The 24,546-nt window shown below is 42.8% G+C and overlaps 1 long non-coding RNA gene across 1 annotated transcript in view; it reads left to right on the top strand.

Annotated features, from left to right (window-relative positions):
• Window positions 1–12,098, top strand: part of LOC119145573 — a 36,539-nt gene extending 24,441 nt beyond the window's left edge. Inside the window, exon 3 of the long non-coding RNA XR_005103449.1 lies at window positions 11,262–12,098. This is a non-coding gene — a long non-coding RNA (uncharacterized LOC119145573). The remainder of the gene's footprint in view (window positions 1–11,261) is intronic.
• The last annotated feature ends 12,448 nt before the right edge of the window (window positions 12,099–24,546 follow it).

Below are 24,546 nucleotides of genomic sequence, written 5' to 3'. Positions count from 1 at the left end.
GTAGCTTCCCCCATTCTTAATGCTGCCATGCAGGATAGCCCAAGCATTTGATAAGCCAGAGCTTTGATGCACCATAATCATATTTTGCCCAGATACCTGAAAATCTGCAGCTGTCTTGAGGATACAAAGGAAGAAGAAAGGATGGAAGAAATGCTTTGGTTTTATCTACTTATTTCGGGTGTTTTCCAAAACATGGTTGTGTCTGTTGAAAACTTTCCCTGTTACTCAATGTTGCCTCACACAGGGACCGTAATTTTCTTTGAACATTTTATCAGAATTCACTTAAAGCTACATGATAAACTGACTCATCCATAAATGCTCGAAGAACTTTTTATTTTCAGCTGGTATAAATCTGGATGTATTTCAGAGCTGGATTAGTTATTAAAAAAAGCCTTTGCTATGCTGATGTGATGAGCCCACTAGCTGAGCGTTACTAGTCTTTTATTATCGTGTGGGAAATAAAATCGCACACCTAGATTCAGAGGGTGTGACTCATGGCTCACCTGTATGTGAGCACAGAGCTGGCTCTGTTCTGGGGTGTTTGCCTAAAGACCTTCTGGCTGGGTGGTTGCAAGCAGTTAGTGCAATGGGCCACAGGGGCAGGTATTTCTGGCTGACTCAAAGCCTTGCTGGAAGCTTGTAAGGCAGGGGAAACCGAGGAGGACTTGGGCTTTTCCTCGTTCCTGTGCTGCCTGTGCAACAGGTTGAGTGGACAGAACACTGCCATCACTGCTCCCCACGGGCCACCATCTCAGAAAGGGGAGGCGGGGGAAAGACAAGCACATTTGCTGAAATGCTGAGAGCCCACACCTTGGAAGTTAAGCTTTTGGCTTTTCCTTTGCAACCAGAGAAGGATGCATCTATGCTAGAGTTTTTTTGCTGTGTGCTGTCTGAGTTTAGCTGAAGATGAATATTTACTAGGGCTAGTCTGGGCTTTTTTTTCCTAACCCTGTCTGCCCTCTGCAAATGCCCACTCTCTTCTATGAAGAAGAGAATATCTTTCACCTGGTGTATTCCACAACAGCTCCAGTAATCAATCATAGGGCCTAATTACCCTAATCTGCCTCCTTTTCTGACTTATTAAAGCCTAATTAGTTTATAATAACATAGAGGCTGGAGGTAATTTGGAAACTTGGAGGTAAAAAAGCCAGCAACAATTGAACTGCAATAATGAGGCTTCAGGAGAGCCCAAGTCCACAGCTGTGTTTACACTGCCAGTTTTCAGGAAACCTGGATGCAACTGCCCAAAGGGTTTAAGGAAAGGACACTGGTGTTGCTCTGGGGCAGGTTAAACAACTTTGTATTAAAGGATGCTATAGGCTTTCCCTGGTGCTTCTGTGTGCTGTCAATATGCCGTGTGGTGTAGCCATGTTTGTTGGTCTGTTAAAAGTGTGTGATAATGCTGCGATGTGGCCAGGGCACTCAGGTCTTGGTTAAGCACCTCTAGAGCCTGCTGAGGTTGCTGAGTAGAAAAAAATGGCGAACGAAGCCTATTAGTTATGCATTAAGGTGTGGTAAGAGAAAACTGCTGGCTGCTGTTTGTCATTGTGCTAGAGGAAGGAACAGGGAGGGAAAGATGCTCTTTGCCTGATGGTAAACCCAAAGGATTTTGATAGCTGTTAACACAGTGATGCTGCTAAATTGATTTGAGAAATACTTGTCGGAGCTGGAGAGATAGTAGCGGTATATAAGAGGGAGGAGCTAAAGTGCAGAAAGAAACAGGGTGGTAGGGATAAACCTCTTCTTCCTATTCCACCAGAATTTTCTCACCTGAACAACGGTGGGGCAAGGAAGTACTCCTCAGGACCTTGTCCTGTCGAGACAGCTCTGTAGGATCAGAGTGACTGCTAGCTACCAGTGACAGTAGTACAGTCTAATCAAACATGCTTTGGAGTGGTACAGCTTTCATTTAGCTTTACAGTGTTAGTAGAGTGTCCCACATAGTGCATGTTGTGTATCTGACTGCTTAAAGAGAAGTGGAAACCTTTGCATCTCTAAATTATTTAGATTTCTGATGGTACACATAATAGTTGGATGAAGTTCTCTGATTCCTTTGGAAGACATGAAGATCTGGCAAAAGTTGCCCATGAATATTGTGATCTGGCAGTTGTTTTGGGCTCTCACAGCTCATTTAAATATGAGGATTGCAGAACAGAGTTCAGCTGCACAGATAGTTTTGCTAAACTCTGCACTCAGCAGGGCATTGACCTTGTTTTTGTAACAGCTCTCAGTTTTTGCAACCCCAATGCTGTAAAATAAATAAAAATGAATAATCGAGAGACTCAAACTGGTATGGGAAACATAAACAAAGCAAGCAGTAGCAATGCGTGGCTGACTCATCCCCTCTGTTATCATCCAGATGCTGTTATGCATTTCAGTTTCTATTGCAGAATATCTCTCTTGCAGTAGACAAAGTTTAGGGGTTGGTGGCTGTTCCCCCCCCCCCCCAGTGTCACTAACTTTATTCTTTTCAGAATCTGGTGCTGATATTCCAGGAATGCAGTGGCTGGGGTAGCTGGGGCGAGATCTCAAGAATACTGATGACGCCAAGCTCTTGCTTCAGCAGCCCTCATCGATTTGGATATCTCTGTTTGCTGTTTGTACCTGGCTTCTTTCGAGTCACATATACTTGGGAGCTGGGGAATTCTTCCAAAGAAAACAAGTGCCGTGTGACCTTTCTGCCCATATCACAAAGATGTATCTAATCTACTAAAACTTTCTAGGAATGACAAGGCTCTGCCAGGATGGCTGTATTGGTGTAAATACCTTCTGCATCAATGGTGCAGCAGGATTTATGTGAGGTAACTTCTGATTGCTGCTCTTTAAAATGGAACCCAAATGTAGACAAAATCGTACTGAATATCCCTTAAGAGTCATGTATTGCTGTGCTGTGATAGAGGAACAGACTGAATTGTAGAACAGTGCTTTAATTATTTTATTTTATTTTATTTTATTTTTTACTGCTATAGAGCAAGTATTGAATCTCAAACTGTAAGATGTTTCTCCTTTTATATTCCCACCCAACTCTTCTGACTGTTAAACTAACTTGAAAACAAGCCAGACTTAGCCTGCCCTTTCACATATGTTAGGCAAAACCACAAACAACTATGCCAAAACTTGCCTGGAACAAGTTCATTAATACAGCCTAATGAGACCTGACATACAACTAGAAAAACAGGAAAATACTAACTTTTGGGAATCTTTATTAGAACTCTCCTTAATTTTCTTTTTTTTTTTTTTTTCTTTTTTCCTCTCCCCTTGGGGTTAACATCAGTAAAAAGTCATTATTTTTCAAAAGCACCTAATGAGGTGGGGAGATCAAGGACTGGTGCTGAAGGCACTGGTGCGTCTCAGCTGGCTCAGGATCTGCCAAGCTCTCCCCGTCTGGGCAGCACAAGGGGCTCTTCCAGAGGGTGATTCAGAGCATCTAATTTAGCCTCCCCTGGAGAGCAGTTCAGAGGTGTCTGCCTCTTTGAGGAGCGAATTAAAAGATTGAGGGCAATGACTGGTTAATCTCAGGGGAATTCATACCACACACCAAGGTGCCAGAGGCATTTTAATAATGGGACTTGAAACCCTTGGCTCATGATAACCGGACTGTGTTCACTTCTGTCAAGGTGAGCATCCCCAAATCGTCGATATCCCTAGTGTAGACCCATGCCCTGTTGACTTAGAGCTGTTCTGGCAGTGGGACTGGGCTTTCTTCCAACAACCTTAGCACAGAGTATTTTCATATATATAAAACATTTCTTTCCATGGGCAGACTCGCTGTTTGCATCAAGGACGTAGTAATTCCAGCGTCACACAGCCTCTGCTCTGGCCCTAGGAGTGTTGCTGGGAATATTGCCTACTATAAAAGGGCTGGATCCACTTCTGGCTACAGATTAGAGGATGGTTTAAGGTCAACACCTTTTTGGGCTTGTATAAAATGTTTTTCTCTTCTGACTCATACATGAAATAGCTGGTTTTTACGTACAGCTGTCTTCTCTCCTTCTGAACATAATACTTTCCATATACAATGGTGGGACTGCAAGAACAGGCTTTGACTGAAATCTAGCTACTTATTTCTTTCCATGCTGCATCCTGAGCCAAAGACTGAATAGCGGGATCCCCAGGGCCTGCCCTTGGCCAGAAAACTCGGTATTAAGATTTAGCTCAGCCATACATCAGGTTTTTTGCAAACAGCAGGGGGAGCTCATATTCTGCCTGAATCCCAAAGAAGCAGAGAAAGTACATTTTGCTGAAATTCTATTTTAACCAGGGGGAAAAAAACCCCCGAAACACCCCACTTGTGGGCTTTCTCTTAAAAAATTGCAATTTTTTTTCCCCAATATGCCATGGGGAGAAAATTAGGGCATGTAAAACAGGTAATACAGTAATTAACGCGAACAGTTCTGTAACAGAAGCATTGCTGGAACAGTTCTTGTGAACTGGTTTAATCTTTCTACTTCCATGGAGGAAAGTCAAAAGCAGTTTTAATACCTGTTTGTGGAAACAGTCCCCAACAGGGTCTGAACTTGAGAATGGCTGAAAACACTATTATTACGTGGAAAGTAATTCTTGGGAATGAAAGACCAAATGCACCCTTGAACCTGGCTGTCCAGAGGTGACTTTGGCTTGGGGAGGCATTTAGGAGTACAAATTTGCTTTGTTCTTTGAATTCTGTGCAAGTACTAATTAATCCACGCTGCATCCCCACACTTCTGTAGGTAAATGAGCACTATCAGGCTTTGTTTGGTGCCGAAGGAATCTTAACGCATGGATGTCAGTGACTGATGCAAGATCACACTGTCAGGACAGGATTGGGAGATTAGGATCTGGTTTCTTGGTGTTTCCCTCAGAAAAGCTAGAGCAGTTGTTGTCAAGCTCTTTCATCCACGATCCAAAATCCATTCGTAATTGCTTCCCCACAACCCCCTGAGATCCCACGGCTCGTCAGATCTCTGCACAGGCAGGTGGGGAAGCTTGGTGGGGGCTGGCAGAGGATGACACGGGGATTGAACAGGTTTTGGATGGGTGCAGTTTTGGGGAAGATAGGGAGCATGTTAATCCTCCTCCCTGGAGCTGCTTCAGCAGAGAACCCTGTGGGAAAGTGATGATTCTGCTGTCCTTAATGCCACTAGATGTAACACAGGTGATAATCCCTTGTATCCCTAGTGCATGCCCTCTGATTTGGAAATTTTCAAGTGAACTGAGTGGTCCCCCAGTTCTGTAGGATTATGGCTGTTTAGGGCTCTGCAGGCAAGGTAGATTTTCTGCCAGGCTCATAGCAGGGAAATAAATAACGCACAGAGTCAAGAAAAGGAGGCAATAGTCCTAGACGTCAAGCCCCAGTCATAGTCTTCTCATTCTTTGTGATATTTCTTTGTCAAATACCTTTGTGATATTTGTTTGGGTGACTATATCCTCATGAAATGTCTTTAGTAACAGGCTGTGTAGGCTAACTGTGGTATCCAATGCAAACAATGCCGATGCAGTCTCCAAGGGGAGAAAAAAACCCCTGACTAAGCAGGAAATGTAACGATAAAGCTAAAATCTTTGCTTTTACTATTAATTTTCATCACATGCTCAACTAATATTATTTTATCAATGAGTAGGAACTGGAATTTCTTAGATAATCTAAATATAGATCCTTTTTTTTTTTTTTTTTTGGTTAGAGCTGGCCCTGCTTTTAGCTTTTGAAAGCCAGCCTGGCATTTCAAGAAGTCTTGCCTACATTATAGAATTTATAATAAGCTTATGGGTGAACAAAAGAATGGTGGTAGGAGCAGGGAAAAGATACGGGATGTCAGTGACAGATCATCATGATGTCATCAGTACGATGGCAAGTATTCCTTGTAAAAATCAGAGCCATTGATTATGCTGTCAGGGATTTGGGATACAGAAAATATAGCTAAATCAAGGATTTCAGGCTTTCAAGTGGGGAGGAGATGGAAGTTAACAGAAGGAAAAGTTTGCTCTGTGTGGCTGGATGGAGAATGCCAAAGCTAGATGACAATCCACACGCCTGCATGTAAACTTCTGACTAGCATTAGGATGCCCCAGAAAGAAGAAAGGCCAAAGAGGGATAAACCCCATGGCTCTCCAGAGCAGGGGACAGTAAGAGCCAGCTAGCCAGATGGTGTGAAAAGTAGCTTGCATGGCATGTGAGCATAAAGCATGCACCTTTCCTGGTGTCTGTAAGAAATGTGTCCTTACATGCATTGCCACATGCAACCTTCCTATCAAATATAATGAAAGTCAGTCTGCTGTCTGTGAATGGGTAATGGTGCTTCCCCACCACTTCAAAGTCTATATTTCACTTTTTTTTTTTTTTCCCGTGATGTCGAAAGAGATGATTTTTCTCCTCTAAAAACCACAGCCACTGAGAAGTTAATGAAGGGCGCTGCTTTTGAAACGCCCAGGGGACTGATCCTGCCTCTTCCAGATTTGCTGTGACTTTTGCTTGGGAACCAAGCACTGCACTGGATCCTTACTGCTGATTAAGACTCAGAACTGTGAGCACAAGTGGCTGAGAAAGTGTGATGGAAGTGTCAGCACCTGACATTGTGTTGGCACAAGAAGGCAACACCCGTCTCACCATAGGTTTGTGTGCTTTGTTGCCCAGTGGTGTAGGGCACCACAACCTGAGCAGCCCTGTTCTTGGGTTGCATCTTACTTATTTGCATAATGCTGATGAGAAATACCTGGGTCCTTTCTGTGCCAAAGCAGTGAGACAACAAAGTCTTACTGTCTTAGAGGGGCCATACCAAGACAGCTGAAAAGGATGAGGGGGAGTGGGAACCAACTGAGAAAAGAGCCATGTGAAGTTGTCTTTTTGTTTTTAATTAAATGGTGAGGGAGCTTTAGGCCTGCTGAGTCCTGTAGTAAAGTATATTCAATAAGAGAAACTGAACAAAAGAATGAGGAAAGGAGAAGTGGTCATGGACAAGGTGGCAGGAAAGGAGGCTGAGTTGAAGAAAAGCATCTTGTCCATGGTGGAAAAGGACTGTGAAGGACTGTTGGCCCCAGGGAGGTGAAATCCCCCACTACCACTGCAGAGAGCAGCCTGGTGTCATCACCCTTGCCTGACTCCACCAAGAGCAGAGGTTGCTGCCACCTCTTGCACCTCATGCTGCTTTCCCTGGGGTGCCGGCTGCCAAGCTGATGTTGCTGGGAGGAGGAGGAGCCCTGGGGCCACAGGGAACTGGTTACCTCCCTTGTGCGTGTGTGGTCTCCCCTACATAAGCCTGGCCCTGAAGGCTTTTGTGGAAAAGGGCAGTCCCTGCTAGGACATGTTTCTGCTTCTTTATCAGTTGCTGTTGCTGGTTGCTTTATTGCAAGCAGATGCCATTTGCTCAGCTTATTGACTGGAAATTGCATGCAGCTGCACTGGGTAAAAGTGGGTCTGAATTATTTTACCTGCAAAGGCTATTTAAATGGAAAGCTTCAAACTCCCCTTCATCCTCCTATAACATTGCTTAATTTATAATTGAGACCCAGATTCAGAAAGCTCTTGAAACCTGTGCTTATAGGTAGTGGGGAATTGAGATTTGGCCAAATCTGATCTCCCTTAGTGTTACTTTGCAGTTACATGCTTCCTATGTGCCAGACAATATGGGATTATAGAGTAACTGATGCTACTGAGCGTGCTGCTGTAAAAGAAGTGATGTATTCCTTTTTCACAAACTTCTTCAAACGTGTCAGGTCTGTTAATGACCCCCCTCAAGTCACATCACTATTTGAAAATATGTGACTGCAGAGAATGTTTTGCCATTAGTTTAGGAGAAAGCATATAGCTACAGTCACTGCAAATCTGACTCACCAATTCTTTAATAAACTGAACTAATTTGGGGCTGAAGTATTCAAGCACAGGAGAGTTCAACTTTCCAGAAGAACATAGTTTCTTATGATGTGTTGGAAGACTAGGTTTATTGTTTGCTTAGGTTAAAGGTTTTAAAGAAAAAAGTTAAATTGTAGTTACCACTTCAGCACTACAACCACATCTGTGGTTTTTGGTTTTTTGTTTTGTTTTGGTTGGTTGTTTTTTTTAAAGAAAAAACTGGAGCATGATTTTGGGGATGCAATGGAGGAGAGACTGCCTAACTTTCCAGATTTAAATTGAAGGGTCTCTAAGACAGCAGGCCCAGGCAATCAGAGAGCAATTAATTCCTCCAGAGGGAAGTTCACGGAATGTGAATTGGGTCCCTTCTCTGGAAGTGCAAGGGCTGACCCGTGGGATGCACAGGGAAAAAGCAGCCTCCTGCAGTGGGGGGTCTGATATTAGTCTGAAAATCCCCTATTTGCTTTTTCTATAAATAGGGGTTTTGAGAACAATTTTGAACTTACACATTGACATCCTGTTTTTTAACATCTAGTGCTCATACAAAGTGAAGCAATATGCTAGCAGACTTTGGTTTTATTGGATCTGCTTAATGAGGTTCGTGCAGTTTAGCCTGGCACGTTCTGCTTAGCAGAAGCAAGTTACCTTAAGGTCAGGTACCTCACAGGAGCCATTTCACTTAGACAAGACTTTCCTGGCCACTGTAATAATCACTTCTGTAAGACAATGTCTGTGCTGAAGTACCCTCCTCATTCAAAGATGTGTAATCATGCCAAATTCTGCCTGCCTAGTGGAAAAAGCTGGAAACAGAACTTAAAAAGGCTGAACCACTTTTCCAGGAAAATGTTAATCTACTCTGTTGCAAAATCAGTTCTCAGCTTACATTTATATTCCAGACAACAGGTTAACTCATCACTGAAATGTCAAAGGACACAATGTTTCTATTACTTACAAGAAGAGGATTACCAATATTACTGCTAAATGGGAAACCTTTGTGTTTAAGCTGTGATGTGCTTAGACACATATAGAAACAGCCTTAAGGGACCTGACAAATAAAAAATAGCAGGAGAAGATTAACACAAAGGCTTATGCAAAGAGGTTAAAAGAAAGTATTAACTTTTTCTTCTTCCCTAGAGTAGACTCAGATATTTCAAAGAAATTCTGACCTGTAGTTGGTAAACAGATAAATCCTTTTAATCTTACTGTTTATGAGAGGGAGAAGAAGGCTTGTTGGAGTAGCCTGGCAAAATTACAAGGATCCAGTTTCTTGGCCAGTGTCCACTATGGAACTCCCTTTCTCCTTACTGGGCACATCAGACTGATGTACTGCATGCACCGAAACAGCTCCAGTAGGAGCAGTGACAACGCTTTGCTCTGAATAGCTCATGGAAAATACTAGGATGGTTCATTGCTGAATATTTCACAAACATGCTTGTGCAGGGTAGTAAGCAAATATATTTAGTACATTAATCTGTTTCCTTAGAAATTGATGCTGCTTTACAGGATATGCTGGATTGTGGCCTACTGCAAGCATTTCAGAGTAGCACAGACCTTGACAAAATAAGCATAATTATAGCATATGTAGAGCTCTTGGTTTTCCAATGCCACGCATTTGGAAATATATCTATTTCAATACACCAGCACAGAGAAGAGGACTTGCAAAAGGTCACAATATGAAGCTTCAGGAATTTCTAGGATGAGGAAAGCTCAGCCTTTACTTACACCACAGCAACTCTGTTAGCATCACCTAGAGTTTTGTGGCTGCAACAGTAAAAGTAAATAAATAAATAAATAAATAAATAAATAAATAAATGGGTTGTGAATAGCTACATGGGTAGGCTGCAAGGAAAAAGAAAAGAACATTTAGAGATTACAAACTTCCTTTAAATGTAACTGTGCAGTAAATGTGAGGGAAGAATCGTGAAATTTGGGATTTTTTCCCAATTGACAATAAAATACAGCATCATAAAACTAGACAAATTCAAACTGTTGTTTTGTAGAGGGAAAAGGAAATCAGCTCTAAATGGCTCAGAATTCTAGCAGAAGAAATGAGTACTGGGTTCCCTTCATGGAATTCAGATGCTGTGATTCCTCAGGTAGATGTTAAGGTGAGGTTTGTGATGGGAGAACCAGAAATCATAAAAAGTCCTCCTTGGGGAAGCGGCAATAGCTGTTGCATCGAAGACCTGATGGTCCATCACCAGTATTACATCTCCTGTGGCTCGTGCTGCCTGCTGCCTGCTGCCTCCCCCAGCTCCATCCAGGTCAGTACTGGACCAAGACTGGAGCTGTGAAGTCAGAGCTGCTACAGACTGCTTTTTTGAAGAGGCAGTTGGGGCTTTTGGCATATTCTGAACCATGGGACTCTGCAAAAGCAGGTGTATGTCAGTGCTCCTTTCCAGGACCAAAATAAGCATCTGTTTCATTCATTGCTCTCTTGTTAGTTAGTACAAATATTTCAAGAACCATCCCTCTAGTTTGTACATGCTGAAATTCTAGGCATCTAGAAAAGCACTTAGAAATATTTACAGCTTATTTCAGCCAGAGGCAAGAACAGAAATTACTGGTAACGCTTTTAGGATATCTGAGAACACTGGATTTCCAGATGGTTTTCTGTTTCAGTGCAATTCTCCCATTACAACAGAAGGCCAGAGCGGGTTGACATGTCACCTGGAAAATTCTGGTTTGTTTGGGCTGTGGGTAAGATGATTTTGTGTGTTTCCATCCTACAGCATCCCAGCTAAAAGCTGCTGGGTCCTTAAGCTGTGTGAACTGTGCACCAAAGAACTCTGTTCACCTCTTCCTAAAGTGGAAGTTGCATCATTCAAAGAGCAAAATTAGTAAGTGAGGCCCTTTTCCCTTCAGGCCATATAATATTTTCTCACATCTCTGTATGTAATGAGCCATGAAACTTGAGGCCAAAGTTTTCTAGCACCAGTTAAGGACGGTTATCTCCCCAAACTCATGTGACCTTGAGGCTGTGATTCCACTTCCAGTGGCCAAAACATTCTAGGGAAAAAAAAGCGATGAAAATAAATACTGTATTCTTTAAACAACCCCCAAACCGTTAGAGAGATTTTAGGAAACTGCTGTAAAGGAAGGCTGAACAACAGTAACATTCAAGAAATGGCAGGGGGACAGGGTGCTGTTCTAACTTCAGCAGAACAAATTAGTGGTGTAGCAGTACATAGGAGCTCAACGTCAATAGCAGAACACACAAGTATTAAATGATTAATGGGGCACTTGTCACAGTTTCTGCACGTTGAGTAAAGAAAGTAAGGCAGAAGTGTTTGTTTTTCAGCTTTGTGATCAGTACATTCATCCTTCCTGAAGCTGCTGCTCAGCTCAAGATCTTGTGATTCATCTTCTTGATCTGATGATTACAATCATTGCGCCACATATAATTTGAAATCCCTTGCCTTTATATTTTTATTTTTAGGCTGACCGTATGAAGAAATGATCATGCTCTAAGTTGGTTTCCATTTAAGGAACTTATCTGCAAGGAATGGATGGGTGTTACAGGAAGATTACATGGCAGATGGAGGAAGACATGGGTTTCTATTTTGATGTAATAGTAGATAAGAGGAATTGCACCTCTAAAGCAGCTCACTTGGGAGTGGGATTGGAGCACAGCAAATGAGGAGAATGGACCAGTGGATCTTCATCCAGTATCAAGAGAGGGGCAACACCACTTGGACAGGAGAGTGCCTGGAGGCTGGTAGGGCCATTTGTCTTCTCCTTTGATTGAGAGGAAGGTACAGTGTATCTTGGTATGTATGCTCGTGTACATGTGCTCACTTCTGATAGAGCACAATCACCCAACAAGAACAGCAGAAGTGAGCAACTGTCCTTCTTTCTATGCAAGGCCCAGGCAGTTTGTAGTCATCTGTGGATCCTTGCCTTCAATTTTCCTAATCTGTGCTGTAAAAAGTTCTTCCCCAAGCCAAGAAACACAGGCTTGAACCAGTTCAGGGTTTCTGTCAGCAGCAGCCGCCTGCACTATCAGCGCTGGGCAGGGAGCTGGCAAGAGGCCAGGGCTGTGGCGCTTTCAGCTCTGCTCCTGACTGCAATGTCTTGAGTGGGTTCAAAGTTGGGAAAAATGCCTTTGCATCTGTGAATATGAGCTTTTTACTTTTTTCTACAGCCAATATGTGTTTCTACATACAAATACTGCAAGTCTGGTGCTAGCAGTGCTATCTGTTACTGTAATAAATTATTCCTATTATGCAAAGACCCAGGTAAGTTTATAAAGAACCAGCCCCAAACTCTAACCTGATCTGTGCTGGACACCTCTGTAGGAGGTCTTAAGGGGGGGGGGGGGGGGCAGGGAGCAGAAGTCATCAGCAGTACGGAAAGCTGCTTGTGAGTGAAGGCCATGCACTGTCTCCTTAATGGGCCCAGCTGAACATCTTTTGTTCCCACTGATGTCATCAAAGCTGAAGACCCTCAGCATCTACTAAAATGTGTCACAGAATGGACTCGAGTTGCTGGTGTGAAATATTTTCATATTTCTCAATAGGGACGATGCTATGGCTTAGATCTGATCTTGTGAAACAGAGGAAGGCATCAAACAGGCTGATCACCTATTCCCCATTCAAATATTAGCACTGTCAGTGTAGTTAGAGAACTTAAATGCTTTCTCCTTTCTGCTCTATATTGCAAGCAACAAGATCTTTGTTTTTTGCCTAAAACTCCAAGTGACCTTCCTTTCAGGAGACTGTCTGAAAATCTACCAGAAAGGTTTTACAGTCCCATCTGACCTAGGTTTATCACTATCCCTGCATATTCAAAAGGTGCTTTGTTTTACAGCAGCTACAAAATAAGCACCTGGATTTCATAAAGTGACGTCTGTGGAAATCCCCTAATGTAATGTCTATGTATTACAGAACATTCTTGCATGTTGCAGAGTTGTGAATTTCACCTCTTCCATGAATTCTGCTTCTGCATCTTACCTGAGTGGTATTAGGCCTCAAAGGCTGTTGTTCAAGTGGGTTACATCATTTAGAAAGATGCCATTAGGGTATCATTATTGTGACAAGAAGGAATTACCAAGACTCTGATAAACTACTTCCCAGGATCTCCCCTTTGACTTTTCCAGTAAGGGTGATGATTTGAATCTTTTCTTTTACTCCATTATAGTTCAAAATCCAGCCTTATCTGTTCAAGAATGAATTTTCCTTTTTAGCAGTGTTTTTTAAAAGAAGCTGTTAGTTTCTAACTTCACTCTTACATGGTTGCATGCAAACTTGAAAACAGATTAAAAGTGAACAGAAAAATCAAAATAACTGAGAAAGAAATCTTTTAAAATCTATTGATAGAGAAACTGTTTTGAACTATAAGTCTTCGGATTTTTTTTTTCTGCAGGGTCCTTACATCCTTGAATGAAGAAAACCCACCAAGATTTGCTTTTATATTAATGTGTAGTCAAAACTTTCCTTAATGTAAATATCAGAATAAATTAATTCTGCACTATGCTTTGACTCAATGAGTCAGTGTTAATCTGGAGACTGTGATAGTGATCTGCAGATTTGTACAACAGTATGGAAAATAAAGAGCTCTTCTTACACCTATAGGTATATACCTATATACATATATATATATATATTGTTTTTTCTTGGCTTCATCTATTCAGCTGATTTCTTCTTCCTTCCAACTTTAATTTGTTGCTCCAGAGGCTTTTCTTTTCTAATGAATTAATTTTGTGAGACTGTGAGCATGGTGTGGGTGGAGACCTCATGCTGAGCTCCAGCAAGTGGCGCAGAAACTGGGAACTCCACACACGGATGGTGAAATCTGAATCCGGCACTACCTGAGGAACCAGGAGCTTGCTTTGTGCTCGATTCTCACTGATGTCCAGAGGATGGTGCTACTTGTCTTGTTAAGAATTTCTTGTCTGAGTAAGAACAGCAAAAAACCTCTGTACTGTCGTGGCATTGTCTCCTCAGTGTTGTCTGTTTGTCAAAAGCACCCTCAATTCCAGAAATGAAAAGTGAATTACAGCAAATATTGACATGTGTCTGTTCTGATTTGTTAAAGATTAGTTTTAGTGGGTTTGCTGGGAAATTTGCATTAGGAATAAAATTCAAATGCCATTGCAGTGGAAATTTTAATTCAATGTATTTTTCTCTTTCTTTCCCACAGGTCAGGTTCTTTAGGAGAATGTGTTTCCTATAATACACTGCATTCCTTCTTGTGGCAAGGGACAGTACCATCTCAGGGTAGCCTGGTCCAGATGCATCTTGTCTTGACCACAGTGTGGTCTTGAAAGCTGCTACTTATAGCGTAGAATGGGGTGGTGTGAAATTAGCTAATAACACATTATAGGAGTTTCAGGGAAAATATGTTTTTCAATGGAAATACGTTTCTTTCACAAAACCTGCATTTTAGTAAAAACTGAAATTCTAACGGTTTTGACAACTTGTTTAGATTCTCCTTCACATTTGATGCAATCTGTGGAGCGAAGAAGTAAGCAAGACAGCTTTGTCATCCCTCTGGAGTCTACTGGCAAGTGATGTCAAGGAGAAAACTGGAAAATGTAAGTTTCCTGCCTTTTCCTGAACTCGGGACATAAGCTGTTGCTAAACTTAAACAAAATCCATGACTAAAAGCAGTTTGGACACACGAGGCTCTTAAATCTTTGGTGTTTGCAGGGGACAGCAGGTGTAGCCCAAATCCTTCTGTCTGTTCCACCAGGTTTATGAATGTGCTGCATTTGGAAATGATGTAAAATGAAACGGATATTTCAACACATCCATTGCCAGTGAGAAATGCCTCCTTGCCTTTACCAGAGGGAGCCTGTGGCTCACGGGGCCGCTGAGCTGCCAGCAGCTTTCCCCTCCCTCCTGCCCAGCTTGAAAGCCTCGTGCTTCAGTCGGGTAACTTTGGACTTGGTAACTGATCATAGGATACTTTTGCGTGAACTACTCTTAGCTGATGATTGCATTTCAGATTCCTTTCTTTCACTCTCATATAATTTTCCTGGAAATCTGTAGGAGCCACCAAGCTCTCCCTGAGCTGCAATGAGATCAGAGACAAACACAGTCACTACGTCCCTTAACTCCTCCATCCCTGCTCGTTCCCTGCATAAAGTTTTCTCTTTTCCTCCAATTTCAGGAACACATGTAAATAATTAACTTACAAATTATACAAGCTTATCACACTGTATCCCAACAGATGGAGAAACACCATTAAGCTGATTTGTTCCAGCAACCACGTGCTAGACGCAGAAAAAAACAAGGAAATGAGAAGTTACCATTCCTAAGGCATGTAACTGATCTCATGGCTCCTATTGCTGCATGTGACATTACAGCTCATTTACTGTAATCTTAACTCTGACCCATCCAGCCCTTTCACCATACTCTGTCTCCTGTCAAACAGCTGTTGTGAAAGTTTATTTCTCCTGCAACAGGGCGATGTGGTTGCAGCATGTATCCAAATCATACGTAATCTAGCTGGTTCACATCACTCTAGCAACAGCATCGAGATGTGGGCATCCGTCCAGTCTTGCTCTCAGTAGCTATTTTAGAAGCACTGCTTCAAGCATGGCTAGGGATCGTGGCTGGTTTGCTTGACCTCTTGGCCTGGTGAACTCACATACAAACCTCACCCCCTAATAACAGTGGTAGGCACAAGATGAAAGTGTTTTAATGCTGGGAAATGCTCTAGCACTGCGGTGTGCAGAGAAAGGGTTATGTAAAATGTGGATGTCACTTAGGTTATGAGGAGCTGCCAACCAGAATAGGAAAAAAATGTGTTTAATTTTTTTCAAACCAACTTGCTAAAAGTAGCTCTTGCTACTAGAACAACAGAGATATTGAAGCTGGGACTTTAATGAAAGCAAACCCATTTGCTGTTGCCCATGATACAGGCAATGGCCGGAAGAGAAGTGTGTGCTATACTGCCCACAATTCTTACGGAGCATTAACATTTCATTTCATTTGCCAAGGGAAATAAGTGCATCACTCAGGTAATCTAGTCAATCACATGTAAAGTTGAAACTTGTCTCTCTTGCTTGACAGTGAGTAAAAGAGTAATGCAACATTTGGAAACTGAGGAATTCCTGTGTTTTAGCAAAAGGATACTATGTCACTGGGTATCCACTGTTATTCTGTGGGAATTGTGCCAGGACACCACAGCAGCGTCTTGCAGAGATACCCAGAGGCTTTTCACTTGTTGACTTTGGTACCACTTGCAAACTAGCCACAGCAGATTGCAGCTCAGGTGAATTTGACATGCCTCTTAGTGTGGGCTGCAAAAGCTACTTCGGCTCTGTGTTACTGCAGCTAAGCTGCTCCAGCCTGTTCTTTGGTACCCAGAACACAAGTACGTGCCAAGGGGAGTGGTGCCCTTTGCCTTTGCTGCGGCCCTTGAGCCAAACCTGAGGCTCTTATAAGTGACCAGCACCACTGCTCTGCACTTGCATTGAGTGCTGGGATGCCTATTTTGGGTAACAAGCTTTGCATCTTTGTTTTGGGGGCAAGGCTGGAATGTGAATATCTTACAGGGGAAATTTCTGCTTCTATACTTAGGAATTTTCTTTTTTTTGAGTGTCTGTTATTAGGACTGGCTTTTCTGCTCTCTGCTGGAGTGGTCCATGTAGTTGCACTCCCCCCAGAAGGCAGTGATGTCCTAGCAAGAGAGACAATGGGGCTTTGAAAGCATTTTCTGTGTGCGCATGTGGGCAGTGTGTGCAGTCTGTGGCTGTTATTCTTGACATGGGAAAGCTGCTTATCAAAGTCTTTGCTTGACCCTACACTATTGCTGTGAGCTCAAAGTCAAGCCAGTGAGGGGGTTTCACTGCTTTGGAGATACCTTTTGTATTCATAAACAGTCTTTGGTTGGGATTTTGAAGCTCTCCACAGTTTTAGCCTCTGGGCTACTCTCTTTTGGTCTCTTTCGGGTTGTTCCTAGGGGTTTTCACCCTGAACACCTGTGAGAAATACTTTTGAACTATTTACTCCTTTCTCATTTCACTTTGAGGGCTATATAAATCTTAGGCAAGTATTGCCAGATGACTATCTGACACCTCAATTCTAACTCACCCAAAGACTTGCTGTTTCCAGTACCTGTTGCTACTTCTGTAATTCCACAGCTTTTGTGCTCATGTAACATAGATTTGCTTATATCTCCTCCCTACTATTTTTCTGGTACAAAAGCTTCCCTACAGTAGTTTCTATTCCACTGCTGAAACTCTGCGTTGACATTCAAGGGCTGTCTGGAGGGATATAGAACTGGTCTTTGCTCTGTCCTCCCCTGCTGCCATCTCCCAGCTGCCCCATTTTCACACTCCCATCCCAGCACACAGCACTTTAGGTACATCCCTGAAAGCTTGCAAAATCCTTCCCCCCAGCCCCCTACTCTCTGCTCCACCTTTGGAAATGCAAGTCTGGCTTCTTCTGGCATTCTCTGAGCCCTGTGCAACAGTGCATCTGTGAGGTGGCCGAGCCCAGCCCAGCCCTGCAGCCGCCCGAGCTCTCCATCCTGGCTGGGGCTGTTGCAGCTCCTCGGTGGAGCTGGCCCGGTGGGCAGCCCACAGGGGTGAAACACCCTTAATGCCCAGGTACATGTGTAATGCTAAATCAAGTGTGCATTTGGGCTTGGCCTATTTGGAGTGCAATAGCCTCAATTTAACTTTACGAGCAAGGGCTGTGTTATTTGCTGGTAATTAGTATGCTCGGTGCCGTGCTGAAATGCCACTGAAATGCCAGTTGTTGCTGGGTATTTCTGCTCTGCTTTTGTCTGTTAGGATGGTAATGAGGTGATTTACTGTGTCACCCTGTGCTGGACCCTGCTCAGCCTTCCTTCTCAGAGAGACCTACTTTAGCAGCTCACTTGCGCAATGCCTGTTTTTTGCTGTTACTCTGTGAGTTACTCTGTTGTTACCCTGTACAACTGGGACAGTGACTTTATTGAGATGTATTCCAGGCAATTTTTTCAATGTAAGTATTTATGGGCAGAATTTTCAAATATTATTTAGGAGCACAAATCCTGTTGAATGTCAGTGTGATTCAGATTCCTACAAGAACATTGAGAAATGCAATTTTGCACGTTAATAATGCCAAAAAACTGGCTATTGGTGTGGTTTGAGTAGATGGCAGGCTAATATGAGTTCCCTGTAGAAACATCTTCAGCCTCGGCTAGGCTTGTATGCCCATATGCTGTATTTAGCTGAGAATAAAGTAGATTTTTGAATTCTAAATTATGAAGTTGCAAAGTAACATTTAGAAAAGAAGAAAAAGAAAAGTATTATTATTCCTAGCTTTTATTCAGTATGAAACCCTACTGCTTTTGAGATTTTTCAAAAGCTTTCTTTTTAGTGCAAGATACTACTACTTTTTTAAGCCTTTAAGCTTTCTTTTCAAATTGTCTCATGATTGGCATTCTAACTAGGAAGAGAAGTATTTGCAAATAATAATAAAAAAAAGTATGAGTGATGGTTGCTCACAGTGTCTGCATCCACAGCAGAAGGCCAGAAAAAGAAGGGAGAAGGAAAGGAAAAAGTATTCTTCCTGACTCACTGTTTAAATGATAAAATGCCCATTAATAGGATCATATTATAGAATTATAATTCTAACCTTTTCAAACGGTTTCCATCATTGCAGATCTTGCAGCTGGTGCAATTACAGTGTGGCATAAACATTTTGCTGAAGAGTTTGATTTAATTATAGCAAGACTTTTTGTAAGGTCAGTGCTATGGTACAGAACTGATGCTCTTCAGGCATTTGCTCTAATTATAGTTTTGTTCTTGATGCTGGGCCTGACTGATCTTCATGTGTTATGTGGAGTCACTCCTGTGCTGTGTCAGTGTTAGATCACTTACTGATTAGAAATAATGAATCTAGGATCTGGTTTTATCCCTGGGACAGCTGCTTGCTCACGTTTTGGTGTGTTTTCTTTCCTCCAGTGGATGAGACTTACCGTACCTGGTCATGAAATGGGGATGCTGGGCTGGAGGTGGTAGTATATTGTTGGAGAGGTGTCACATGGATAGTAAGACTCAACCAGATGGTGTATCCCAGGTGCTGCCTCCCTCCTGCACTGTGACCCTGTGTACCCAGTGAGTTGCTTGGTGGATCTGGGTCACCAGCTGAGTTTCATTTGAAGGGGTCATGATGCCGAAGAGAAGCCATGTCACTGTCCTGTTCATGCCTGAGGCGCAGGCCAGGTATCTGCCAGGAGTGAGCTCTGCGAATCCTCATGCCTGGTGGGTGAGATTTTGGCAGAAGTCTGCAGTCCCACAGGCACAATTTTGTGTTTTGAGTCTTGCCCTCTGTCCTGTAACTCCTTTGCAAAAGCACCCACTCCCCTGCTAGTGTTGGTTTTGATAAGCCCCTTCTAGATGCTAATGAAAGCATTACATCAAACTGACCTCACAGCACTACCTGCACATTTTTACCCCTTTTTGGTTGCCTTTCTCGCTGTGACAGATCCTGTTATTTGGCCCAATCCAGAATAGCTCAAGAGCATGTAATACACCAAAAATACGGGAAGCAGAATGGGTTTGTAAGGAACAAGTTGTGCTAGACAAGCTCCATTTTCCTTTCCCCCTTTTTTTCTATATAATTACAAAACTTGATGGTGTTGGGAGCAGAACAGGCAGGATTGCTGATATGTCAACATAGTATATGTGTTCTAGAGACAAATGAAAGAAAGCAGGGGGGAAAGAAAGGGATCTGAAGGGCATGGACATTGCAAAGGGGAGGGAAGGAACATACTCTGGTGCATCTGCTTTGTGTCATGCCTCCTTAATCATGTGCACTCTGCTTGGCAGTGCTAATGGGGGTATACAGACACCTCCTTTTGCATCTTGTCTCCTCTGCTTTTCCCCAGCAGAGAATCCCTGTGAAAGCCATCTAGTCCCACCATCATCAAATATTTTGTAACTAGATCTTAACAGTTCCTTCTTGCCAGTTAAGGACTGTTCTCCACGTCATATTTCCTTTTTGTTCCTGCACAACATGACATCTTGTTTCAAATGTTTCCATCAACTGGACTTCTGGTACTCTTCCCTCAGGAGACTATCCCAGTCTTGTTCTAAAGGAAGCACCATTAGAATTTCTTCTCCAATACTCAGCAATTTTTTTCCTTTGCTAAGCCAGAGAATGCTGCTATAGGAGGGAGCCTGCAAGGGAAGGGGAGGAAAGGGTGGAGTGAGGTGGGAAAAAGTAAAGAGGTGAGAAATAAAGAGTGTGAAGGCAGAAATACTGATAACTGGCTGGACATCTGAGAGCCTAGTGAAAATAAACATTTAATCTTCATTTCTTGCATCCTCTACTTTGCATAGCAGCAGGAAGGAAGAAAATGTTCTTACATTAAGAAAAGGAAATTAAAACTCTACTGATGTTTTTTTCTGGTGCTGAAGAACTCTGAAGTGTGAGGGTAGAAAAGGGAAATGGGTTGATATCCAGGACTGGCATTTTTGAAGGCACCTAAAGAACTTTGGTGCTGAGCTCTCCCTAAAGCCCTAGAAGAGTGGAGTGACAAGCAACATAAGCTCTTTTTCAGAATCCTCTCCTTAGCGTGTTAAAGCAGACAGGGAAAGCAGAAGACAGACAGAGCGGTACAGCTATCCATGTAGTGATTAGTCCTGAGGTTGGCAGAAGTAATAATCAATTATTTGTTCTGCAGCTTTGTCTGTGACCTGCATGTGTATTCCAGGGCCCCACTGGGCAAACACACAGGGAAAAGATAGTCTCAAGGAGCTTGCTTAAATGTCTTATTCATTACATTAATTTTTGCCTGAAGAGTGTTTTTTTCCCTTGGGGATGGAGGCCTTAAGATATGGTTCAAAGGAGTGTGTGGAACTTAGCTAAGAAGCTGTCCCTGAAATTAATGATAGAGTTGAACTAAACCCTTTGTCCCCTTTGGAAATCAGCCACTGACACTCAGATAGGTTTGCCCCATGGTAAAACCCTTTTACTTCCTAATGATTGAATTGGCCTTTTGGGTTTACCCTAAAGGGTAAACATACCCCACGGTGCCATTCAGTACTGCATATGTATGGCAGGCAGGAGAGAGAACCAAGCAGCTTCAAGAAATATGAAGCAGTATGGCCTTTTATATAAAATGAAGCTGTGAGCAGAGTTTGGGTCACAGATGCTGGTCCAGTCCTTCAAGTTCAAGACACATTGGCGCAAAAGCTTAGATTTCAGAGCAGTGCTGGCAATTGAATTGCAGCTCAGTACTGGGAGCTGCTGCTGTTTCTATTCAGGGAGTGCAGAAAAATTCAGAAATCTTGAACAGATCAACAGGAAAATGGCTGTTTGAAAACAATATCAGGTGGATTTAAAGTCCAGGTAATGCTGGATATTGTCCCAGTTTAGAGTCGCTTAAACAAGGAGATCCTGAGATACAACCCTCTTCTTCTCATCCTTGTCCTTTCTTCTCCATATCCTTATTTCTTGCCCCAAAAGACTAATAAAGGGAACTGGCACCACTGATTTGATACTTTCCTCCATGTGCTTGAAGAACCAGACCTTTGGCTTAAATGCCCAGGGCTATGACTCTGCGTGTCCTGGAGGAAAATGCTAAAGGACTTCTAGCCTGACTGCTCTTGCATGAGCTGAGAGGACTCCTGCAGACTCTGTCTATGCCAGCATTGCTGGTGTCAACTCAAAGCCAGCCGGGGCAGAAGTCTGGGAGGGGGAAATAGGAATTCTGCTGTGCTCCTCCCTCACCAAGACTGTTTTTAATGTTTGCTTGTTTAGATTGCGTTCTGTGGGAAGTCCAGGAAGACTGAAAGCTGTTTTCACAAAGAAAGAGGCTAAGGTCTTCTGACCGAGGAAGGATGAAAATTTGAATGGAGTAATAAAGCCAGATAGTGGGGACTATTACCGTGAGTGGGCTCTGGTTAGTCTCTCAAGCTCCTCTCTTTAGGTGTAAACTACAGGGGTGGAGATGGGAAGAGGAGGAATGACAAAGAAGGACCCTGGAGGCATTTGAACCCGTTTCCTGCCCTCTTCTTGGGATGAAATCAGATATGGAGCTTTCAGAGACTGCCTCCACCACCCTCCCTGCTTGTTTTATGAACAGGGATCCCAGAGTCTGGTTAGAGCTGTGCGAGGCAGGGTTCACCTCTATGTGGTACTTGAGGTAGAGGAGGGAGATGGTGGGTGAGGCCTCCCCTTTCCTCCATCATGTGCTGGGAATCGGGTGATGCTGGAGCCTTCCTGCCCCTTTGTCCTTGAGATGGGCTGCTCTTCTGCAGGGGCAGCTGATGGCAGCAAGCATGCCAGGTACCTACAGGGCTCCCAGCCTGGCATGAGAGGTGGAGCGATGTAACCTTAGACGGATCTTCTCTGGCTTCTCTGGCCTCTTGTGGGGATTCTTCAATAGGCCACTTCTCATTCCTCACTGCAACTAAACTGTTAGCTAAAGAAGCTGTTAACTGAAGGACAAAAACATTCTTCCCTAAATGGTGGGGTCACCTGTTCCCATCTCACACCTTTTAACAAAACCAGTGCCACAAAAACTCCAACTTGATCATCAGAAAACAAAACCCAAAGGGAAACACCCTGGAGATCTTAATATTCCTGGTTTCATGTGGCATCTCCATATATCCTGATGCCACTTTGCCCTTTACTAAGCAGCATATGTTGCCACCTCCTACAGAAATGGTGGACTCCTGCTTTTTCTCCAGAGAACTGGCTTTTACCACAGGAGGAAATCACTTTATGAAGATTTACAGTCTCATTGTCTGGAGAAATATGATGCCACAGGATGATCTTTCCCTTTTTTATTATTGTTAGACCACTGCTCAGTACCTCTCTCCTATTAAACTGCCACACTTGCTGGGATCCCTTAAGAGCTCCCTCACTGTACATGGTGATCAGGCGAACAGACATGACCAACTCAGATCTTTCTGGCTCTGACAACCTGAACCAGGCTGATGTACAACGAGTTGGAAGACTGGCAGACTAAATCCATTAGCAGCTCTTGAGTCACGGTACTAGTCTTGCAATTTCCTTTGCTACTAACATTGCCTTTTTTGCTTGTCTGGTTTGTACCCTAATTTTCACCAGTTTCACCCTTTGCATGGGCAGGTGGGACCATCCATTGAGCAAGTCTTTTCTAATCCAGTACATTTCCCACAGTATCCTGGTGAGTCAGACTTTTTTCAGGATAGAGCTGTGCTTGCAAAATGTCACGTGTTGTTCCGTGCAGTGGGACAGACCCTCCCTCTGGATATCAAGCTTCATGTTTTACAGTGATATATCGTTCTGCAGCGAGCACAGGTGGGCTGAGTCACAGTATTAACAATGTCTGATTGTTTTTAATCAGGCAGACCAAGTGCCACCTTCAGAACCAGCTCCACATCAAAAGGCTGCAAAGCATAGGGCTGAATGTTTATTTTCTTTAGTGATTAGCTCCATTCTCTTTGCATTCCAGACAAACAGCATCCCCACTGTTTTCTGACTCAAAGCAATATATCCCCTTAGCATGTGGCATGCCAAAATTAACCCCTAGGCAACAAAGTGACAGGAAACAAAGGATTGTTTGTTAAACAAAAATCTATTTATGCAGGATCAGACATCCAGACATGACAAAATAAGTTCCTGTATTTATCAGTGATTGTGTAATCCTGCTTTGAAGCTACAACAATGAACCTATAAAGATGAATGCATTTTTTGGTTAAAAAAAAAAATAAAAATCTGTCTTTGAAACAGATGATTTTGCAATCAGGACAGCAGGTGAAAGCAGAGCTAGATGTTCAGCTGATGAAAGTCAGTATAATTCCCTTCAAAAGTTCTGGTTATATCTGTACCTACTGCAAATCTAGCTCAGAGTATTTTGAACTTTAAGCATTGTCCCAATTTGAAGAAAGTGATTCTTTAAGATAAAGTCTGACTTCCTTCATTTTCTCTGTGTTGGATATAATGGGGTAAGCTTTAATATATTTAGATGTTTTCTCATGTATAGACTCTTGAGCTGCAAGCTGAAGGGAGATTATTTTCATGTTTTTTCCCTGTTAAAATGCTGGCACAGCATCAGTGAGCAGTAGGACCAGCAGAACTGGCCCTCCCTGCCTTCCTTGTTGCCTCAAGCTGTAAAGTCCTGTCGTGTTACATTTTATACAGTGCTCAGTAAGCTGTTGAAATGCAGTTGCTGAACACACTGTTAAGAAAGTTTCCCTCTCCCCTTGTTTTTTATTTCCCTGTGCCTTGTTCTGCTCATGAGGTCTGCTTTTTTAAACCCAACTGCTATTCTGGCTTGAAGGAATTCCTTTTTTTTCTGGGAATGAATCCATCTTTCTGAATCTGCCTGGTTGGCAGGTGATGTCTCCTGCCCATTGCATTAGCCTAGGTGTATTCTGAGTGTTCAGAGCTCCTTGAGGATTACCTGGATATCGTCGTAAGTACGACAAGAAGTCTCGTCTTGCAAAAGAAACAGTAAATTGCATGTTACTATTTTGTGCTCTAAAATGGAAAGAAAGGGATGACTTAACTATATGTGACCTTGCCTTGATGGAACTAAGTGACTTAAAGCTCTTTTCATCTCTATTTTCACTTAGTCTGTGATAAACACATGTTGTGACACATGTGCATTGTGTGTATATTTTACCTTTATGCCCTCCTGCAAGACCTTTCCTCTAATGTCTTCTCTTGCCTGCTTTTTCTGGAGCACACATTCTGTGAGGGGCAAAAAGGGAGGAAAGCCTGTTCAAGTCTGTCCTGTGTGTCAGTACTGTCCCCTCTCCTTTCTCACTAATTGAGCTTGAAATGGCT

Source organism: Falco rusticolus, chromosome 3 (genome assembly GCF_015220075.1).
Source record: "Falco rusticolus isolate bFalRus1 chromosome 3, bFalRus1.pri, whole genome shotgun sequence".
NCBI classification, from domain to species: Eukaryota; Metazoa; Chordata; class Aves; order Falconiformes; family Falconidae; genus Falco; species Falco rusticolus.
The sequence above is the reverse complement of the archived record's forward strand: the minus strand, read 5'-3'. Positions and strand labels throughout refer to the sequence as shown.